At 43.5% G+C, this 21,894-nt stretch overlaps 1 protein-coding gene across 2 annotated transcripts in view; it reads right to left on the reverse strand.

Annotated features, from left to right (window-relative positions):
* BLK (BLK proto-oncogene, Src family tyrosine kinase) overlaps window positions 1-21,894 on the reverse strand; it is a 53,030-nt gene that overhangs the window by 21,827 nt on the left and 9,309 nt on the right. Inside the window, exon 1 of one of the 2 annotated variants that reach the window (XM_040233483.1) lies at window positions 17,315-17,394. The exons of the other annotated variant lie outside the window; for it this stretch is intronic. The gene's annotated coding sequence lies outside the window, so the exon portion shown is untranslated. Of the gene's footprint in view, window positions 1-17,314; window positions 17,395-21,894 lie in introns of those variants that run through there. 2 annotated transcript variants of the gene reach the window in all.

Genomic DNA, 21,894 nt, shown 5'->3' on the forward strand with positions numbered 1-21,894 from the left:
GAAACATAACAATTAGCATGCAAACAGATTCCAGTACATACGGAAATGGTGGCATTTGAATTCAGCGGAGAGCTGAGGGTTTATTTTAATAAAGGGTATTGAGAAGATATCTATCTACTTAGAAGAAAGTGCAACTGGACCCCAATCTCACACCACGTTAAAAATAAGTTCCAGGTATACTGAAAAAAATATGTTAAAAAAAATTTTTAATTAAAGATTTGGAAGAAAAATTAGGAGTCTAATACGTATGACCCAGACTTCCCTGGTGGCTCAGTGGTAAAGAATCCACCCGCCAGTGCAGGAGCCAAAGGAGACGCAGGTTTGCTCCCTGGGTCAGGAAGATCCCCTGGAGAAGGAAATGGCAACCCAGTGCAGTATTCTTGCCTGGGACTCCAATGGACAGAAGAACCTGGAAGGCTACAGTCCATGAGGTTGCGAAAGAATTAGATGTGACTTAGTGACTGAACAACAAGAAAAATTACACCAACAGCAACATGTGACTCAGAGCTGGAGATGACGATGAACCGAGATAGGAGAGCTGGAAAGTGAGAGAGAATAAAAGGACATATTCACAACATAAAGGCAAATGCATACATGCTAAAGGCACTATACGGTAAAGGAAACCATCATGAAGTCAGTAGATGAGCAATCGATTGGGGAAAAGATGTGCAAACTGCATGGCAGACAAATGTCTATTTATAACATACACAGAGCTCATGAAAATTGACAAGAAGTATGGGATTAGCATATAATCTACTCAATAGAAAAATTAGTAAAATTACAAATAGGCAATCCGTCCAACACAACTGTGAATCACTAAATAGGCATGTGAAAATGCTAAAATTACTTCCCAATTGGAAAATGCAAATCAAGGTATCAAGGAAAGACTATATTACATCAATAAGATTGGGAAATAAATACAAGCAATGGTAATACCAATTGTTGATGATAAAGGGAAAATTGTGTTTCTTACATTTCTAGTACAAAAGTATTTATTATTGTTATTTCATCTGTTCTTTCTCACTCCATTTCTAGGTTGAAAGCTTTATGAAGACTGGGATTTTTGTATTATACATTGTTAAATCTAAATTACCAAAACAGTGCCTGGCATGGAATAAGTGTTTAATAAACATTTATTGAACAAATAAAATATTCAGTTCAGTTCAGTCGCTCAGTTGTGTCTGACTCTTTGCGACCCCATGAATCGCAGCACGCCAGGCTTCCCTGTCCATCACCAACTCCCAGAGTTCACTCAGATTCACGTCCATCGAGTCAGTGATGCCATCCAGCCATCTCATCGTCTGTCGTCCCCTTCTCCTCCTGCCCCCAATCCCTCCCAGCATCAAAGTCTTTTCCAATGAGTCAACTCTTCGCATGAGGTGGCCAAAGTACTGGAGTTTCAGCTTCAGCATCATTCTTTCCAAAGAAATCCCAGGGCTGATATTACCAAACTTTTGGAAAGCAATCTTTCAAGTTCTATTAAAATGAAAAAATATACATACCTTTCGATTTACACTCCCTTTTCCAAGAATCTCACAGTGTAATAAGACATCATTATATAGGAATGTATAAGATATATGTGCTTTATTGCAGCAATAGTTGGAGAAACAAAAAACAGAACATAAAAAACGTTGTAACTGCTCACCAACTGTAAAGCTGGACTTTAACAGTCTCTAAAATGTGATACATCTATTAAAAAGAATGTGCTAGATCTTTACCAGTGAGGCTAAGAGGAATTTCTACAACATATTGTTAGGTGAGAAAGGCAGGATACAACGAAGCGGGTGAGGTTTACCCATATTCGGAAAAGCAAAAGACTGAGACAAGAAACCGCTGTATAGGGTTAGGGTTAGGTTTGGGAGGATAAACAGCAAGATGTTTACTTTGGTTATTGCCGGGGGAGGTAGAGACAGAAAAGGAGGTACAACACCCCCACCCCCAACCTCCAACAGAAAGAAAAAGCAAATTTAAAAAACTGTGTGTGGGGGTGTGTGTGGGAGTGTTGATGCAAAGTAGGGCTCCAAAAAGATATTTCCTAAAATGTTAATATTGTTTATCTCAAATAATAGGACCTCATGTGACTTTTTAACTGCTTTCTTATGATTTTATATGTTCCTTGAATTCTTTAACAGCGAGCATATCTTATTGGTACAAGCAGAAAAATGAAAAAAGATGGGAATGCCTTGCTCAGCACCAGAGAGGGTATGAGACCTGCACCAGGGTGAGCCCCAGCACTGGGGAACAACTCCCTGGGTCTCAGGCTTTTCCTCCTTCTTCCAGCCTCCTGGCTCAACGAAGGGTCGGCTGGCAGCAGCTTCTAGAATTTTCCCTACATGGACATCAGGTTCTGCGCCTGCGCAAATGACCAACCCTGTCTGGTCAACCCTATTGCCACCAGTTTTAAACTTTCTGTGCAAACCTTTCTCTCCACTTAAACAACAGAACTGAACATCCACATAACTTGACAAGAAGTATCAATACAATTCCTCAGATTAAATCACCACTACTTACTCTTCCTTGTCCTTCAGTTACTTAGCAGTGTGTATGCAGATGGTTTTCCATGGGTTTTCTAAACACACAGGTTCTCTAGGGTCCCTCCACCCCAGGCACTCTGACTGGAGCCCGAGTCAATCAGGAGGGTATGTGACGAGCAGCGACCTGTCCCGTGCTCAGGCTGTCACCCTGCTGTGACATTTTAGCAGTTTCAGGCTGGGTGGAGCCAGGAAACGCAGGGTCCATGCAGAAGCCCTAGGCAACATGTGCAGGTCCCAGGAGCTTCAGGGGGCTTTGCTGCACACAGGGGATACTGGCCTCCTTCCAGCCGTGAAGGACTGATAGGAGAGGGGTATATGTGTGAGTGTGGGAGTGCGCACACGTGCACCTGTGTGTGTTCGTGACAGAGCAACCGTGTGTATGCTGTGTGTGTGTGCGTAGTGCAGAGAGGGTAGGGGAGTAGCAAGAGAAGGGGAAGGCTGGGGAGGGGGCTCATGCTTGTTTATTTGGATTATGTTAGACCCCCGTGCAGACCTTTACCGGAGCAGGGAGATCAATGTGGGCCCCAGGAGAGATGCTTGTAGCCTGAAACACAGCCTCAACCTTAAAACCTTTTATTTACAGTTGCCAGCACTTCACAGGTTGAAAGGACTTGATAGATATGATTTACTGGGTATTCATGTTTGTTTCCCAGGTGGCGCTAGTGGTAAAGAACCTGCCTGCCAATGCAGGAGACATAAGAGACGCAGGTTCCATCGCTGGGTCGGGAAGATCCCCTAGAGAAGAGCGTGGCAACCCACTCCAGTATTCTTGCCTGGAGAACCCTGTGGACAGAGGAGCCTGGGAGACTACAGTCCATAGGGCGGCATAGAGTCGGACACGACTGAAGTGACTTAGCACTGCACAGAGCATCCATAGGGTGGCTAAAATTATTCTCATGTCACTGCTGAGGATGGAGTGGCCAGGGGACTTGCTAAGATCACACTGAAGGTGACAGTCAGGGGCTGGAGAGGGTTCTCAGCCTATTCTGCCCCTGACCTCCCTGCCCAAAAAGGGTGCATGGGTGCCTTGCCTGGGGCTCTATCACCAGCGCTCACAGTTCGAGTTCTGACACCTCATCTTCATCTCTGTGGGAATGCACGCCTCTGAAGCCCTCCAGCCCAGACGAAAAGCCCTCCAAGAGCTGATGGAGAGGGGAGGTGTGGAATTCCAGGGAGAGCCTGGCACAGCAGTCTCCCTCCTCCCTGATCCAGGGGAAGTGGGTGGTCCAAGCGAGTGACCAATTGGCTGGGTGAACCTGGGCAAATCATCTCATCTTCTAGACTCAGTCTCCTCACCTATAAAATGGGGAAGTATGAAACTATTCCTCATTTTCACATATAAAGAGTTTTTAAAAAAACATACTCAAAGGTGAATGCCGAAAAAGCCAAACAATAGACTTTGGGGCTGGGGAGGCTGTTCCTTTCTGCAGAGTTAAACCAGGTTTCAATGCACTTTTCTGCTTGCATTACCCTGTCTGTGGGCTTCCTTCATCCCGGTCCTGGCATGATGGAACACCGTTTTTTTTTAGCATGTTTTAAAATAAATACTGATAACCTATCAATTATGTCTTGCCTATTTGGAAAAACTTGGTCTATTTTTAGCCCTTCACAGATGTCTTTTAATTATGCACTCACCCACAATTACAAGTGTAATTCCAATGACTATTTATCCATTTGTGTAAAATTAGAGGAAAATGCACCAAAACATGGAAACAGTTGTGCAAACACTATTACTCAGAAGACAGTGCTAATCTGGACAAGATGGAACTCTTGGCACACAGGTGGCAGTTCATTCATCAGCTGACGTGCTCAAGTCCAAATTCAACATATGGAAAGTGTTTGGTAATGTGGACACAGGGTGCAGCTACCTAGGTTTCATAAAGGTCAAGGACCCAGGGCTTGTACATAAGTCATACGGTTGTTATGCAGACCAAACCAGATGAAAGAACCAGAGCAGACAGGGTACTAACTAAATCGTGACTGGAGGATGAACTGGGTGAGAGGAGAGCCTCGCGGTGCTCTGAGCTGGCCTGGGACCCCCTGAAGTCCCTGACCTTTCCTAGGGTTGAGGGCCCGGGTGGTCAGAGGCCAATGTGCATGGCAGGTCACCGCGTGGCCCCAGAAGTGCTGATGGCTCTGAGTCCCTCCACTGCACTGGCTGCTCCAGAAGCAGGTTATCTGAGAGGCAGGAGGTGGATGTAGTGGGAAAATATCTTCTATTATACGAAGTCAACCCTGGAATGCAGGTGGTAGTGAGACAGAAGACTCAGTTTGACACTGGTTTGCTATTTAATTTTTAAAAATTGAGGTACAAGAAGTACAACATTGTGGCTCTGGTTTACTCTTTTAAAGAGCAGGTACAGGGACTTCCCTGGCAGCCCAGTGGGTAAGACTTTGCTTCCAATGCAGGGGGCCTGGGTTCGATCCCTAGTTGGGGAACTAAGATCCCTCATGCCTTGCAACAAAAAGATTTTTTAAATAGCAGGTGCTCTCATGTGCTAAGTGGCCTTCCTGTGCCAGATACTGAGCCAGACACCCCAGGAACACTGTCATGTTTGAGAGAGACCACAGCCCACCGAAGACAAGAATGCAGAGGTCTGAACCCCAGTCTTGCTCTGTTCAACCTCTGTGTCCTTGGGAAAGTTGCTTAACATTGCTGTAAGGATTAGATGAGTTATTCCATGCTACTGGCACATCTTAGAACAGTGCGTGGCCCATAAAGTAAGTGTTTAATAAATACTTCACTATCACTCCACATATACAAATAACTACCAATCACGGTTTCTTTAGTAACTGTGAAACGGGCAGCGCCACCTTCTTTCTACAGATGAGACGGACTTGAGACTTGAAGCCCAGTTGAGCGAGTGAGCTGTGGGGACAGCCTTCCACCTACCTCTGACTGGTTCCTAAGTCTGGTATCTGGAAATTTTGCCGTGTTCTTGGCGAAAATCTTAACTCTGTGACTTCACCTGACAGACGTGAGGGGCCACTTCAAGGTGAAACAGGTGAACCTATGAGCAGAGCCAGGGCTCATTTTGGGGCACTGGCTGCCATGATGAGACACCAGCCTCCCGTTGGTGAGTTCCCTGCATCCTTATGGGGTATTTGCCAGCTTCTAAGCATTCCAAGTCCTGCCCTCCTCCATGAATCCTCTAGTGCAATGCCCATTTCCTAGATGAGAAGAATACAATGATGGGCTTATGTTGCTGCTGCTGCTGCTAAGTCGCTTCAGTCGTGTCCGACTCTGTGCGATCCCATAGACGGCAGCCCACCAGGCTCCGCCAACCCTGGGATTCTCCCCGGAAGAGTACTGGAATGGGTTGCCATTTCCTTCTCCAGTGCATGACTGATCTAAAAAGAGGCCAAAGAACATGAACTGAAACTTATTTTTCGAGTCTCCTGTTCAGGAAAGCTCAACCTGAATGTAGTTCACCTTGTGTATATCATCCCCTCCACTTAACAGTGCTGGCTCTTAGAAACCATATTCTTGTGTTCACATGGTCACAGAAACTGCGTTCTGTGTCAGGCACAGCGAAGACACAGAGATGAAACAAGGAAGATGTCTGTTCTCGAGGGACGGTAAGACGAGATTCATACACTCAAGTCACAACAAGTGGGGTACGCAGAGGACATTCAAAAGAGAGGCCTTGTGAGCTGAGCAAGAAGAAATCACTTCCACCTGCGAGAAAACACTAGGTAATCCTTAAAGGATGGTTCAGGTATCATTTTTTAGATCTAAACTGTTTTGAACCAAAAAATTCAAAATGTAAAACACGAGTATAATGAACACCTCTATACACATCTCCCAGATTCACCAATTATCTTTAGACACTACGATTATTACTTATTTTAGTTTTTCCTTTTTTGGGCACACTGCCCAGCATGTGGGATCTTAGTTTCCCAGCCAAGAATCAACCACACCCCTTGCCCTGGAAGCATGGAGCATTAGCCACGGGACCACCGGGGAAGGCTTAGAGATTATTTTCTTGATGGAAATACTTTAAGTATTTTAAGACAAATCATTTTATAAAGGGTTTAAACTTTAAAGTGAAATGAAACTCATGGCTTGAAACATGCTGTGTCCCCTCCATACTCTGTACGCATCTCTAAAACATGGAGACATTTTTCTCACATAATCACAATGCCATTATCAGACATAACAAAAGGAGCAGTAATTCTGTGGTTTTATCTAACATCCAATCCATAATCAGTTTCCTCCAATTGTCTCAAAAATGGCCTCCTGATGCTGGTTTGTCCTATTCAGGATTCAGCCAAGCTTCACTCATCGTATGGGATGGTTGAGTCTCTTGGGTCACCTTTACTGGAGTGGCCTCCCACCCCCGCCCACCCTAGCACCTGCTTGGATTTGTTTCATGCCATTGATTTGTCAGATCCAGATTGGTGGTCCTGTGGAATGTTCTGCTTTCTGGAGTTTGCTTCCTCACGATGGCTCATAACGGGCTCCCCTATGTCTCGTTGTTGTTGTTGTTGAGTCACCCAGTCATGTCCGACTCTTTGCGACCCCATGGACTGTGGCACATCAGGCCTCCCTGTCTCTCATCATCTCCCGAAGTTTGCCCAAGTTCATGTCCATTGTCGATGATGCCATCCAGCCATCTCATCCTCTTCTCCTTCAGCCCTCAATCTTTCACAGCAATGAGTCAGCTGTTCACATCAGAAGACCAAAATACTGGTGTTTCAGCTTCAGCATCAGTCCTTCCAATGAGTAATCGGGGTTGACTTCCCTTAAGATTGACCAGTTTAATCTCCCTGCCATCCAAGGGACTCTCCTGTCTCTTCCAGCACCACAGTTCAAAAGCATCAATTCTTCGGCTCTCCGCCTTCTTTATGGTCCAGCTCTCACAACTGTACCTGACCACTGGGAAGACCATGCTGCTGCCGCTGCTAAGTCGCTCAGTCGTGTCCGACTCTGTGCGACCTCATAGACAGCAGCCCACCAAGCTCCGCCGTCCCTGGGATTCTCCAGGCAAGAACACTGGAGTGGGTTGCCATTTCCTTCTCCAGTGCGTGAAAGTGAAAGGTGAAAGTGAAGTCGCTCAGTCGCGACCCCATGGACTGCAGCCCACCAGGCTCCTCCGTCCATGGGATTTTCCAGGCAAGGGTACTGGAGTGGTCTCCCGGGAAGACCATAGCCTTGACCACATGGACATTTGATGGCAGAGTAATATCTCTGCTTTTCAACACACTGTCTAGGTTTGTCATACCTTTCCTGTCAAGAAACAAACGTCTTCTGATTTCATGGCTGCAGTCACCATCCATAGTGATTTTAGAGCCCAAGAAGAGAAAATCTATCACTACTTTCACCTTCTCCCCCTCTATTTGCCGTGAGTTAATGGGGCTGGATGCCAGGATCATACTTTTTTTAATATTTAATTTTAAGCCAGCTCTTTCACTCTCCTCCTTTACCCTCCTTTACTCATCAAGAGGCCCTTTCATTCCTCTTCATCTTTTGCCGTTAGAATGGTATCATCCACATGTCTGAGGTTGTTGGTGTTTCTCATACATAGAACTAACTCTGCAGGATTCAGTACACTCAGGTTCATCCTTTTCTGATAGGGACGCCTAATAGGAGTGACATGTGCTTCACGTCATGTGGAGGCTCATCTGTCAGGAGGCTCAAATATCCAGCTGCACCACTTCAGAGATGCTAAGATAGATCTGGGTTCAGGTGATGCCAGCCTGATCCTTTCATTGAAAAGCTCCTTATCAATATTTTCAGCTAATGGTTCCACAAGAGGTCACTGAATACTGATGCTTTAACTCCAGCATTCCTTTCACACTTGTTGGGAGTTGAGAGAGTAAAGGATAAGAATAAGAGAACATCAGAAAAAAAATGCCATGCATAATTCCACCAGGATTAAGTAGTATCCACATATAGAGAAACAGTGCTTTCCCAAAGACATGGAGACAAAAACCTTGTTCAGAAAACAGAGTTTTTCCATTGGCTAGGCTGTAGAGCATGTGATGGAATTAGTCAAGAAACCAGAGTGAATGCCTTGTGTAGTATTTTCAGTACTAGTGGAATATCTGCCCAATGCTATCACAGGACCCACTGTTAGAGTTGTAACTCTTGCCCGGGTATATCAGGGCTGCTGGGCGAGGTGGCAGTAGACTTGGACTTGTGTGTGCCCTGGGCCAAAGTGGCTGCCAACTTAGGCTCAGTGATAAGTAGGCACACATGTGGCTATTTCAATTTTGCAAACTGAAAATGTTTCCACAGTGGAAATTCACTCCCCACAATGATAAATTTGATGGAAACTGCTTTCAGGTGGTGAAACGTTTGAGGGTGCTGAGCAAAACTTCAGGAAGGAAGACAGCATGTCTGTGAAAATGTGTTAAAATACGGATGCATGCTTACTGTGTCACCTACATTTGATTCTGCTGACATAGCGAAGCTTGAAATTTGTTAGGCAAATTATGTGTAAAAGTGTTATGTGTAAAAGTGGCACCAGGATAATATTTAAATTCTTGTGATAATTACTAGCTTGCGAATAAAATTTTTTTATTTGGAGACACCATTACATGTTTATTTAAAAAACCACAGTGGTGATAAGTAAAACATGCTGCCCATATGTCAAAATGCAAACAACTACTGGTATATTTGGTATTGATGCGACTGCGGACTTTAATCTACTTTTGTTTCTTTCTCTTTTTTTGCATTGTTTTTATTACAAAATTAAATAATGAATTCACTACTTCCTAATGGAGTCAGCTATGATTTCTTAGCATAGTAGTTGCTTAACTTGCTGGGAGTTTGCAGATTCCTGAGTTCCAGCCCCAGCAGTTTTGACATGGAAGTCCAGCCTGGGGCCAAGTGTCTACATTTTTAATTAGCTCCCCAACCATGCTGATGCAGACAAGTTCACCTACCCTACTTCATTAGGTTTCTTTCATTTGGTTGCACTTCCAGAGTATTACTTGCAAAAGGGATTAAAAGATAGTCTTGCAGACCTTCATAGTGAAGTCGCTCAGTCGTGTCCAACTCTTTGTGACCCCATGGACTGCAGCCTACCAGGCTCCTCTGTCCATAGGATTTTCCAGGCAAGAATGGTGGAGTGGGTTGCCATTTCCTTCTCCAGGGGATCTTCCCAGCCCAAGGATCAAGCCCAGGTCTCCCAGATTGCAGGCAGACCTTCATTTGAGTCCCTCAAAACTTGACATACAAAACAGAAAGAGACTCACAGACTCAAAAAGAATGAACACATGTTTTCTGGAGGAAAGGATGAGGGGGAAGGGATAATTAGGGAGTTTGGGATGGACATATACACACTGCTGTATTTAAAATGGATAACCTACAGGAACGTACTGTATAGCGCAGGGAGCTCTGCTCAGTGTTCTGTGACAGTCTGGAGGAGAGAGGAGTTTAGGGAGAATGGATACACGTGTGTGTATGGCTGAGTCCCTTCACTGTTCACCTGAAACTATGACATAGTTTGTTAATCAGCTACACCCCAACACAAAAGTTCTAAAAAATAAATAAAATAAAAAAGAGTCTCTCATAAATAATGCTTATAGTTTTCCTGCCACTGATCCTCTTATCTGGAAAAGAAACATTTTTTTCCTCCATGCACATATTCCTTCCATATTAATATATTTCTATATAGTTTTTGGACATGGGGGAAATAACTTCCCTTTCTACAACAACAGCTAGCATGACTCTGATATTTGCCAACTGGCAAAGCATTTTCACATGTGTAGCTCAGGAGCCTCAGAACAACCCTGTGAGCAGAATCCTCACCGTCATCCTCCGGAGGCTGAAGACAGAGGGGAAGAAGCGGAAGAAATTGAACAGGCATCTGAGTGTCCTCTCTGACGTGAAGCCGTGTTCTCTCACGCTGAGGCTCACAGCTGTGCTCCCAAAGGCACATCTGTTCACAGCCTGAATTTCTTTCTCGTTATCCATCATCGGTCCTCGAGAGCCTCCTCTCCAATGTTCTAAGCTCAACTCAGAAGTGGAATTGGTAAACAGAAAGGAGAGTTGTGCAGAGAAGCACCTCCACAGGTTTCAGGGGGTGGTGGGGACATTTGGACTGAAAAAGTTGGCTCTATTTTATGCTTGTAAACAGGAATTTGGGAAAGGTAAAGACAGCAAAAAAGAAAGGGAAAAAAAGGTCTTAGGTCCTGACATTTGGGGGGTTAACTGTAATAATGTTACAGTGATTGTAATTATCTGTAATAATCGACAGACACGGATTGACAGGCACAGAGATCTAAGATTAGCTTATGAAAGCTCTTTGTCGTAGGGTTTGCCCATCAAATGGGAGAGTGAATACTAACGCAGAGGGCCTGTGTTCCTTCCTGCTCAAAGCCAGTCACACTGCAAGGGCTTTACATGTGGCGCATCTGGTATTGACAGGAGACACACTCCTTCCCATTTCGTAGATGAAGAAACTGAGGCTCACCCACGTCTAAAGGCTTAAGACCATATAGTGAGTCACAGACTGACATTTAAAAATCAATCCTATAGCTTCGAAAGTTAGCTGATTCTACTCTGTTCCAAAGTATGTGAAGTAATGAAAATAAGACACTGAGATGACATCTGTGAAAAGCATAAAACTGATTAGAAAATTAAGTAATAAGTGATAAACAAGGAAAAGTAGATTATGATAGGATTTTGGAACAAGATGAGGACCTTGGAAATTGTAGACATAGCAATAGAAAAAGAAACTAAATGAAGCACTTTAAATAAAAAAAAGAAAGAAAAGTGGAAAAGGAACAAGCACAGTGACCTGTGAGACAGTATTTTGTGATCAAAAAACATGTCATTGGATTATCAGAAAAGGGATAGAAGAGAAAAAAAATTGGAAGAAGTGAAAGATGGAAATTCCAAGTTTGATGAAAGCTATAAACTCAAGGATTCGAGAAAGTCACTCAACCTCACAGATGAAGAAAACTACATCAAGTTATATCATGATCAAATCGCTGAAAACTGGCGATAATGAAAAAATCCTAAAAACTTCTAAAGAAGATACATTATATGTTTAGCAAAACATCGTAGGAGAAAATCTTTGTGACTTTGACAGGCAAAAAATCTTTGAGAACGTAAAAGCATGAACCATGAAAGGAAAATTTGATATATTAGAGTTTGTCAAAATTAAGAATGTCTGCACCTTAAAAGACACCATTAAGGAAATGAAGAGGTAAACCACAGACTGGGGAAAATATCTGAAAAACATGTATCTGATGTGAGAATATATAAATAACTTTTTCAACTCAGTAAAAGAAGACAAAAATTCAACTTAAATAGTTGAACAAAGGAGACAGTATATGATTGGCAAACAAGCACATGAAAAGGCGCTCAACATTATCAATCGTTAGAGAAAACGGTGATTAAAATCACCAAGAGATACCCCTACAGACCCTCCAGAATGACTACTGCTAAAAGACCAACCAAAGCAAATGCTGGGCAGGCTTTGGGGAAACTGCAGCTCTCACACAACGGCAAAGTGAAATGGAACAGCAACTTGGGAAACCAGTTTGGGAGCTTCTATTCTATGATCCAGAGATTTCATTTCTGGTTATTTATCAAACAGCAGTGGACACATCTAACGCAAAGACTCGTGGGCATACGCTCCTAGCAGCTTTACTCATTAGCTCCCACTGGAAATAGCACAAAGGTCCATTAACTGGTAAATGGATTTCAAACACGCAGTTGTAATTGATCACTCTAGCTATACTAACATGGTGAACTTCAGAGCACCATACTAAGAGAAAGAAATAAAACTCAAAGAATATATACTGTCTGATTCCATACACAGCCCTCTCATATCCACCGGGATTTGATTCCAGGAGTCCCCACATTTGCCAAAATACCTCCTTGTTCTCAAGGTCACAGTCTGCCCTTCATATTTACAGTTTTTGTATTTACAGATTGAACCAACCACAAATGAAAATTTCGATAAAGAAGAGAGGGTACAGGTGGGAGGCAGGTAAGGAAGGGCTTCTGCATCTTTCATAGTGGGAATCGATATAATTGGCCCAGAGATATATTTAAAATCAAAGTATTGGTATTCTTTAAAGTTACAAAGGTGATGAAAAGGAGATTTAAAAACAAAACTGCTAGCATCCCTTATTTCTGGGGTGATAGAGGGAGGGGTGGGACAAATTTTTATTTTTCGTTTAGACCCTTTGGAGCTTTCCACATTTTAAGAAATAATGTTTATGGATAACTTAGGTAGTGATAAAATCTAACTCGGCAAATGAATGGGTAGACAAATAAATTAGGAAAAGAATAAAAGATCTAACTGACCAAAAATGCCTGGAATACATTATTGTTAGGTGAAAGAGTTTATTGAAGAGTACTTTGCATAAAACAATCATAGAAAAGAAAAAAAAGGGGAGTATATAAATATATTTGCAAATGAAAAAAACGTCTGAAAGCCCTTTGGTATAAATAAAACTGCCAACAGGGCTGTTTCTGGGGAGTGAAATTCATGACCAAAAAAGACTTTACATTTCACTTTACACACTTCAGTGCGGTTTGTATTAAACATAGAACGATACGCTTAAATGCGTAATACTATTAAATGGTGGTGGTGGAGGTGGTGGTTTAGTCCCTTAAGTCGTGTCTGACTCTTGTGACCCCATGGACTGTAGCCCACCAGGCTCCTCTGTCCACGGGATTCTCCAGGCAAGAATACTGGAGTGGGTTGCCATTTCCTTCTCCCAATACCATTAAATATTGTTTTTTAAATGTGAAGTTAAAAACAGTGAATTGGCAATTACCCTAAAAAAAAATATATATATATATATGGGACACGTGCCCTTGAGCAACATTCTAGAGGATGAAAGAGGTGATGGCGGAATTTTTCCTTTATGGGTTCAGGCCATGCTTGGAGGACCTGGCCTCCTCTGATGAATCACATTAATATACTTTGCTCTTTCCACACGTAATTGGCTTGCAGTTATAGGAAATTCAGAAAGTAGAGAGGAAGATAAGATTTACTGACAGCACCATTATTTAGAGGTAATCGCTGTTAGTTACAGCTTCCCTGGCGGCTGCGAGTTTAAAGCGTCTGCCTGCAATGAGGGAGACCCAAGTTCGATCCCTGAGTTGGGAAGATCCCCTGGAGAAGGAAATGGCAACCCACTCCAGTATTCTTGCCTGGAGAATCCCATGGAGGGAGGAGCCTGGTGGGCTACAGTCCACGGGGTCACAAAGAGTCGCACACGACTGAGCTACTTCACTGTTAGTTAACATTCTGGGATGCCATTTTCCATTGGCATTTTTTAAAAAACGCAAAACTGGGATCATTATCTACATCCGGTTCTGTGACCTGTTTTTAAGACTGTATTGTGGCTACCTTTTCCGGTTATTTACCCCCTTTGCCTGTTGCATCACATGCAGGGCTGTGGGGTTTCTTATTAGAAGGTGGTACCATACTTAATTTACCCATTCTTCTGCTTCCATGCCCAAGCTGCTTCCATTTTTTCAGTATCAGAAGTAATGCTGCAAAGATGTCCTTTGCTCATATACCCTACCCTTGTTCAAGTCCCCCGTTAATCTTTGTTGAGGTTAAAAATCCTAGATGTGGGATTTCTGGGCTCAAGAGCATAATATGTTTAAGTCTTCTGATACATATTTTGCCAAATTGCCCTTCAGGGGTTTTCACACAACTGGATATATGTATTTCCCTGTACTTTCTCTAGGAAATGTTATTGTTCTTTTTATACTTACTAAGTTAATTTATTTTAAAAGTTATCTTTTACTTTTCAATCTAATTTTTTTGTTTCGTTGCTGTTGTTCAGTCACTCAGTCGTGTCTGACTCTTTGCAACTCCTGGACTAAGTAAGTAATATACAGATGTTGAAAATCAGAAAATTAAGATCTATATAAAGAAAAAAATTAGAAAGACTCAAAATCTCACCACATATGAAGAAACACTATGAACACTTTGGTGATGAACTTGCCGAGCTTTCATATTTGCATATACCCTTAAGATGGAACCAGACAGTTTATGCAGTATAATAATGTGGTTATTTCAGCAAACAGTACAGTGTAAACTACATATACATAAGGGTAATTTGGGAACCAATATTATTAATTGCATGCCATGTACAGACAACATTAATTTATTTAATCACTATTGCTCAAATAATTTATTTTCAACCTTTGATTGCTATAAATAAACCTGTAGTAAACATCCTTATAGGATAAATGTTTAGTTGTTTGTCCAATATTTTTAAAGCTATATGTCTATAAGTGGAATTATGAAGTCAAAGAAGATGCATGTTTTTAAGGATCTTGAACTCTGATACTAAATTAATTTCTGCAAAGATGATATTAATTTATATGCTCACAGCAATGGATAAAGCTCATTTCCCTTGATCTTTGTCAAGAGCTTTTATCAAGTTGCAAACCTTTGCCAATCCTCTAAGTGAAAAGCAACATGGTATTAATTTACTTTTCTATGAATATTTATCATGTATTTATCAACCACTTGTGTTTCTCCTGTGATGAATTGGTTGTCCACATTCTCTGCTTATTTCTACATTGAGGTGTTTATCATTTTTCCTAATTACATATAGGAACTCTTTATATCATAGATATATTTAATTTATACATTAATTTGTCAAATATAGTTTAAATACTTTTCTCATTTTATCATTCGCTTTTTAATTTGTTATCATCTTTACCTTGTCAGTTTACTAATCTTTCTTACCAATCTTTGCTTTTGGTGTTCCCTCTTAGAAATATCTTCCCCAACCTAAGATTATAGATATATACACCTATGTATATATTTATTAATTTTCACTATTAGGTTTTTTCACAATATTTTATATGCATGAAAAACTCAGAAACAAATGTAACAGCACTAACATCAAACACGTATTAATATTTTGTCACATTTACTTCAGTTCTCTTTTTCTTCCTCTCTCTCTTTTTATGTCACCAATATTACTAAAGCTTGATCATAATTTTCTCCTTTCTTTGTCTCCAAAGTCATCATTATATTGAAGTAACTGGGTGCTATTACCACATATGATTTTGTTCATTTATGACATACAAATAAACAGCCACAAGCAATATATACATTTTTATGTTTTGCCAAAAATGGCCTCATAATGCAAGTAACGTTTTTGAAACTTGCTTTTTTTTACCCAGACTTATTCTTGAGGTTTATTTATTTGCTATACAGATCCCTAATTCTATTTTTAAAAAATCTTATTCCATTAAATGAATAAACCACATCTTATTTGTCCCTTTAATCATTGTTTGCTAAGGAGCAATTGAGTTGTCTCCCCTTTTTCATGATGACAAACTCCATGGTGAGGAGCCCATGTCCCCCTGCACACGTGTGAGACTATCTCTGAACAGTGTGGCTCGAGGGTACTGTGAGGACCCACAGGGCTATAGAGTGAGAGGCTTCAGTTTGGCTGTGGAGTCCCAAAACTGTCTCCAAGGTACCAAATTGTTCTCCTCCCAGCAATACCCAAGAATTCTCATTTCCCCACATGCTTGCCAAAACTGGTGTTATGAGACATTGCTTGTTACTAATCTGATGGGTAATAAATGGAATCTTTTTGTTATTTGTTTTTTCTTGATTACTTTTAAGATGTTTATTGATTTATGTGGGTTTTCCCCTCTGTGGATGGCCCATTCATATCTTTTGACCATTTAGAAAAATTGCAGTTTTCTTTTTAAAAAAAGAACTCATTTATTTTCAGTTATTATTGATTTTTTTTTCCTACCGTGGAAACTATTTACAAATCGATGAAACATTGCTATGGTCTGTAACCAAGATATGTGCAAAAGGATTTGCTATCACATTTGAAGCAATGCATATGAAGACAACTGCCAAATTCCTTAGACTGGATAAGAGAAATTTAAAAGGCAAGAGAAGTTCATGGAACAGATTACTGTACTGATCAACACTATCATGAAAGCAACTTGTCATGGTCTAACTCTCAGTGTTAATTTTTTCCCTCAGTGCTGTGTAAATAAAAAAAAAAGATATGTCCTAACCAGGAAAAAAAAAAAAGCATTTCTAAGAGGTGTAAACTTCCAGTTAAAAAATGAATGTCATCGTGATGCAATGTAAAGCTCATTACTATAATCAATAGTATTTGGATTGCCTATTTTTCAGATTTCCCCCTTCTGTTTAGGCCTTCAGAAGGAAGATTACTCTGCTTCAACACCAAGGAGCTATTTCAAGACTCCTGATCCAAACTGTCAAACTGCTTTCCCGCGACAACCCCAAACCGGTTTGCCAGCAGCTGTGTGGGAGCAGGCCCACCTAGGGCAGCGTGGCCCCCTGATGGGCTCCTGCCTCCCTCCTTTCCTGTGAAGAGCCTGTTCTCCCTGACAGAGGCCCGTGAGCACAGGTCCTGGGCATGCTGTGGGGAGCAGAGACCAGGGATGCGCTCTGGAGCTTGCGTGCTGGGCGGCAGAGAGGTGAGCCAAAGGGAGACCAGACGGCGTATGAGCAGAGAAAATGGCTAGTCACTTCTGAGAAAGGTGAGTTTGTGCAGAGAGCAGAGCCCGTGTGATGGAATTGAAACAGAGGCACGAGGTTATTCAGTGGAGGAAAGCCCTCCCGGGTCTGAGTGACCAGAGGCAGTTGCCTGAGGTTGGAAGGGCAGGGGGACGGCAGGATGGAAGATTCTGGGTTGCGGGGCTGAGAGGAGGGCTCAGCCTGGAGCAGAGTCAGTGGGGAGGATGGAGGAGGTGAGGGCAGAGAGGAGGGCAGGTGAAGGAGCCGGGCTTCCTTTCAAGAAGCCACATGAACCTCTAGATGGCTTCAAGTGGACCCACTTACCTGATCAAAAGATCACGGCAGCTGCAGGGGGCCTCTGTGAAAGGTGGTGGAGGAGAGATCGGAGAAGGGGGATGCTGAGGGAGATGGGGAGATGCCAAGCAAGGTGACGATGACCTTTAGCTGCGGGAGGGGCTGTGCGTGGAGGGGAAAGAGCCGCCCCATGCTCCTCCTACGGATCAGAACCTCTCACCCTCCCCCACCTGGGGATGTCTGTCCTCAGAACTGGAACCCAGTCCCCAGCAGGGATTCCACAGATCAGTCTTCAAAAACTGAATGTGCTAAGTAAACACACGTGGAAGTGGCTGTTTTGGTGTCTGAAGCCAAGTTCTGCCAGGAGTAGCTGCTCTCTACAGCCTTGGCTGGAGCCTGGATCTGTGCCTTGTTTAGCATTAAGCGATCCTTGTGCCTGTGTGAAGCCAGAGGGCTGCTCAGTGGTGTGTGTGCAGTGGGGGGGCGGTGCTGCCAGCTCCTGGGCAACTGGGAGAACTGGGATTCAACCATCAACTGGCTGCAAGCACTGTGTCTTCCCCTAGCTGCTCCCTACCTCAGCTCCCCCACCCCCTTAAGTGAGTTTTGAGCAGCCAGCATGCATCGCTCTCACCGTTATCAGCATCTAAGGGTGCTCAGCTTCCTCCTCTTGGAGGTTACCCTCCTGAACGATGGGCTCAGCGCTGGGCTGCTCTAGAGGCTGCTGCAGGAGAAAGGTACCTCTCTGGCTTCCCAGAAGTCACTCTCAGCTGAGAGGGAGGGCCCTGGACCCAGGATCCAATTGTGGGACCTTGGGGAATTGCACCCAATCATGTAATGGGGCCAAGAACTCTGAGCACAGAGCGGGGGCTGCACCAGCATTAGGCAGGGTCTCACACGGTGGGCTCAGCAAAGATGGAGCGTGGTCTTCAAGAGCTGGGCAGCTGCCTCCTGCCCCACAAGGCGCTGCTTATGCCCAGGAAAAGCTCCCCATCAAATTTGACTCAGCAAGTAGGAGGGGCACAGAGGAGCCAGGCCTAAGCTGCAACAGCAGGAGGCTCTGGGAAGCCTGGCGGCATCTGAAAGGTTCCAGTGTGCTTGGAGGCTAGGAGGCCCGTGATGCTCACGGTGGAGCAGAGCCAGAAGGGCTGGTAGAGCTCAGAGAAGCAGTTGACTACATCACCAATCATACTGCCACTTGGATTTCTAGTAAACAGCTCAGACTTGAAATGGCCAAAGGGAGCCCCTTGCTTTTTTCCCCAAAACCCGAGGCCTCAAAGCTTTCCCATCTCGTTCAACAGTGACTCCATCTTGGAGTTTCTCACGCTCTTTCTCCTACTTCCCAAAAAAAAACCATCACCAAGTTCTGTGGGCTCAACATGCAGCCAGGACTGGACCCCTGTTGCTATTCCAGTCAAAGCCAGGACCTTGCAGTGGCCTCCCGGCTGCTCTTCTGTTCCTCTTCCTGCCCTCCTACCAGCCTGGTGCTGGAAGATACAGGTCAGGCCGTGTCACTTCTCCCCCGATTACCACCTGACACGACATATATTTCCAAATCTGTTTGGTGTCTGTCGTCCTGCACGAGAAGCGGCCTTTGTTTTGTCCACCGATGTGACTCAGTGCCTCAGGAAAAGCTCACAGTTACGTCTGAGTGAGTGAACAGACAGCTCCTCTTCTCACGGGGCATCCATTCTACCATCGACAGAGGCAGTTGATCGTATCATGAAATTCCATCCCTACCACAGCCCTCGAGGCTTCAGGGTTATTACGTGATACACCAGGATGAAAACCTCCTCCTCCTCCTTCTGGTTCATTGCCTGTTCACTTCCCGTCCTGGCCCAGGACTACAGCACCACCTTTCCCGGGGCAGCAGAAGAGGAGGGATTTTAAATCACAAGGGACGCATTTCAGTCACGGCTCTGCCTCTTGTTAGCTGAATGCCCCTCTCCTCCTCTAGGAGCCGCCACGTGGAGCTCACAGCTGCTCACGGGAGCAGTGCTTTATAGATGCTACAAGCCAGGTGATAATGGCAGCCACTATATTAAACACACACTCCACTCTTCCCCCTTCCACAGGCTCCCCTCCAAAACTATCCTAGAGAACCAATGTCTCCCTCTGGGTGAACCTATGGGGCAGTTTATTGTACCTTCTCCCCCAGAGACCCCATGTCCCTCCTGAAGGCCCAGAAGGATGGAGTGTTTCTTCCTGCCACTTCCCTGGAATTGGACTGGTTCCCAGACCCCTGTCCAAGCGCTAGAAAGGCTTCCGGTGAGCCTCTGAGCTTCCTGAGGTTACAGAGGGTTTATCTAAACTCTGCAAGTCTCAGAAATCAAAACCACAGCCTTCGTCCTTCCTTCCTTCTTTTCTTCTCCCCTTCCATCCCTCCCTCCCTTGGCAGTTTTGGAATAAATTAACTATTTGTCATTTCCTTTCTCAGGGCTTCCTAGGAGGCTCAGTGGCAAAGAATTTGCCAACCAATGCAGAAGCCCTAGGAGACAGGTTTGATCCCTGGATCGAGAAGATCCTCTGGAGGAGGAAGTGGCAACCCACCGCAGTGTTCTTGCCTGGGAAAGCCCATGGACAGAGGAGCCTGGCGGGCTACAGTCCATGGGGTCGCAAAGAGCAGGACAGAGCAGGACAAGACCGAGCGACTCAGCACATATGCATGTCTTTTCTCTCCCACATCCATGCAGTTTTCTGAGTTTAGTTCTTGGGGAAATGGGAGAAGATGGAGAAGTGTCAATGCAAGACCTCCTAGGGGATCAGCTTGTCAATTAATGAGCATTTTCTGAGTGGAAAAGATGCCTTGGGAGGTGAGAACCATAGAGCAGAAACCACCCCTCTGCTGTGCCCCGGGGGAGGAATGGCTCAACCACACAGGTTATGAGAAGCCTTACTGGGCTGTGTGGTCTGAGGTCGTCCACTGTGGTGTTTATCAGAAGGTTTTTTTCTTGGTTAGTATGACCCTCGTAAGAACACAGTGTACACCTGCAAGAAAGAACATGCCAAGATGCCTGTGTGCACACACATCCCCCATGCCTTGACACAAAGGCTTGTCTGGCAGTGTTATTTGTCCTTACTCAAGCAATGCATTTGAGTATTTTCTATCCTATTCTATTTCTCAAAAAAAATTTTTTTAATTAGGTAAATACACATAACACAAAATTTACCATCTTAATTTTTAAATGTACAATTAGGTAATGGAACAAATATTCACGTTGCTGGGCACCCAATTCCAGAAATTTTTCATCTTGCAAAATTGAAACTTCATCTCCATTAAAGAAAAACTCCCCATTTCCCCCTCTGCCAGTGCCTGGAAACCACTTTTCTACTTTCAGTTTTTATAAATTGACTACTCCAGGGACCTCATAAAAAGTGACACCATACCGTACTTGTCCTTCTGGGACTGACATTTCATTTAACATAATGCCCTCACGGTTCACCCATGTCATGGCATGTGTTCGAATTTCCTTTTTTTTTTTTTAAGGCTGAATAATATTCCATGGCATGTACATGCAGCAGTTTATTTATCCACTCAACCATGCGGCTATTTCGAATAATGCCACTGTGAAAACAAGTACAGTATGCAAATATCTCTTTGAGACTGCTTTCTCTTCCCCTCTCAACTCCCTCTCTGCCTTTATCACGGCCCACAGATCAGCTGTCTTCACCTCTGTGCCCTCAGCCTCGTTCCTCTGACTTTGCCATCCTCATCTCCCAAACTGTTGGCACTTCCTTTAAGGTTTGAGGGCCCCAGTTCTGGAGCCAAGCACGCCGCGTTAGCAGCAGCCTCCTTGGGGCCCAACGTGTGGATGCGCCTCAGGACCCAGGCACACTCAGGCAGTGGAGTCTAATGTTCTGGCAAATTGTGATAGAGTATGAAAACATTCTATCAAAGGTACAACAAATTTTGTGAGGACTTTGCTTCAGCCTGTCTTGAATAATTAATTCCTGTTTTTGGATAAGCAGTCATGCTTTGTTGCCCAGAAAACCTTGCAAGTGAATAATTTAGACTCATCTAGAAGTTGAGGCGAAGGCCAAAAAAAAAGCCAAAAATGCTCTTATGAAAGCAAGTTACTGAATGATTTTGTGTTAAATAAGATGAAATATATAACGCACTTATAAGAGTGCCTCAACACATAGTAAGAACTCAATAAATGTGAGTTATTACTGTTAAACCATAGCACGATCATATATTATTATAAAGTGTTAGTTGCTTGGCCTGCAGCCCACCAGGCTCCTCTGTCCATGAGATTCTCCAGGCAATAATACTGGAGTGGGTAGCCATTCCCTTCTCCAGGGGATCTTCCTGACTCAGGAACTGACCCTGGGTCTTCTGCATTGAAGAGAAAACACAAATATAAGAAAATGCCTTCTCACCCACTTCCCCCTAATACTCCACTGTCATAAACAGTTTAATTTTCCAGGGCAATGGTAAAAAGATGCCATTTATATCAAAATTAGTGTTATTCCATGTACTGATTATGGATCACTGGCCAAAACTAGAGGGTGAATAAGGCACACTGATCTAACGTTATTACATATAAGATGCCCGAGATGAAATTATAATTTACTCTGTTTCTATTGTATGATTATTTCCCAAATTTCAGGAA

Source organism: Oryx dammah, unplaced genomic scaffold (genome assembly GCF_014754425.2).
Source record: "Oryx dammah isolate SB20612 unplaced genomic scaffold, SCBI_Odam_1.1 HiC_scaffold_1, whole genome shotgun sequence".
Taxonomy (NCBI): domain Eukaryota; kingdom Metazoa; phylum Chordata; class Mammalia; order Artiodactyla; family Bovidae; genus Oryx; species Oryx dammah.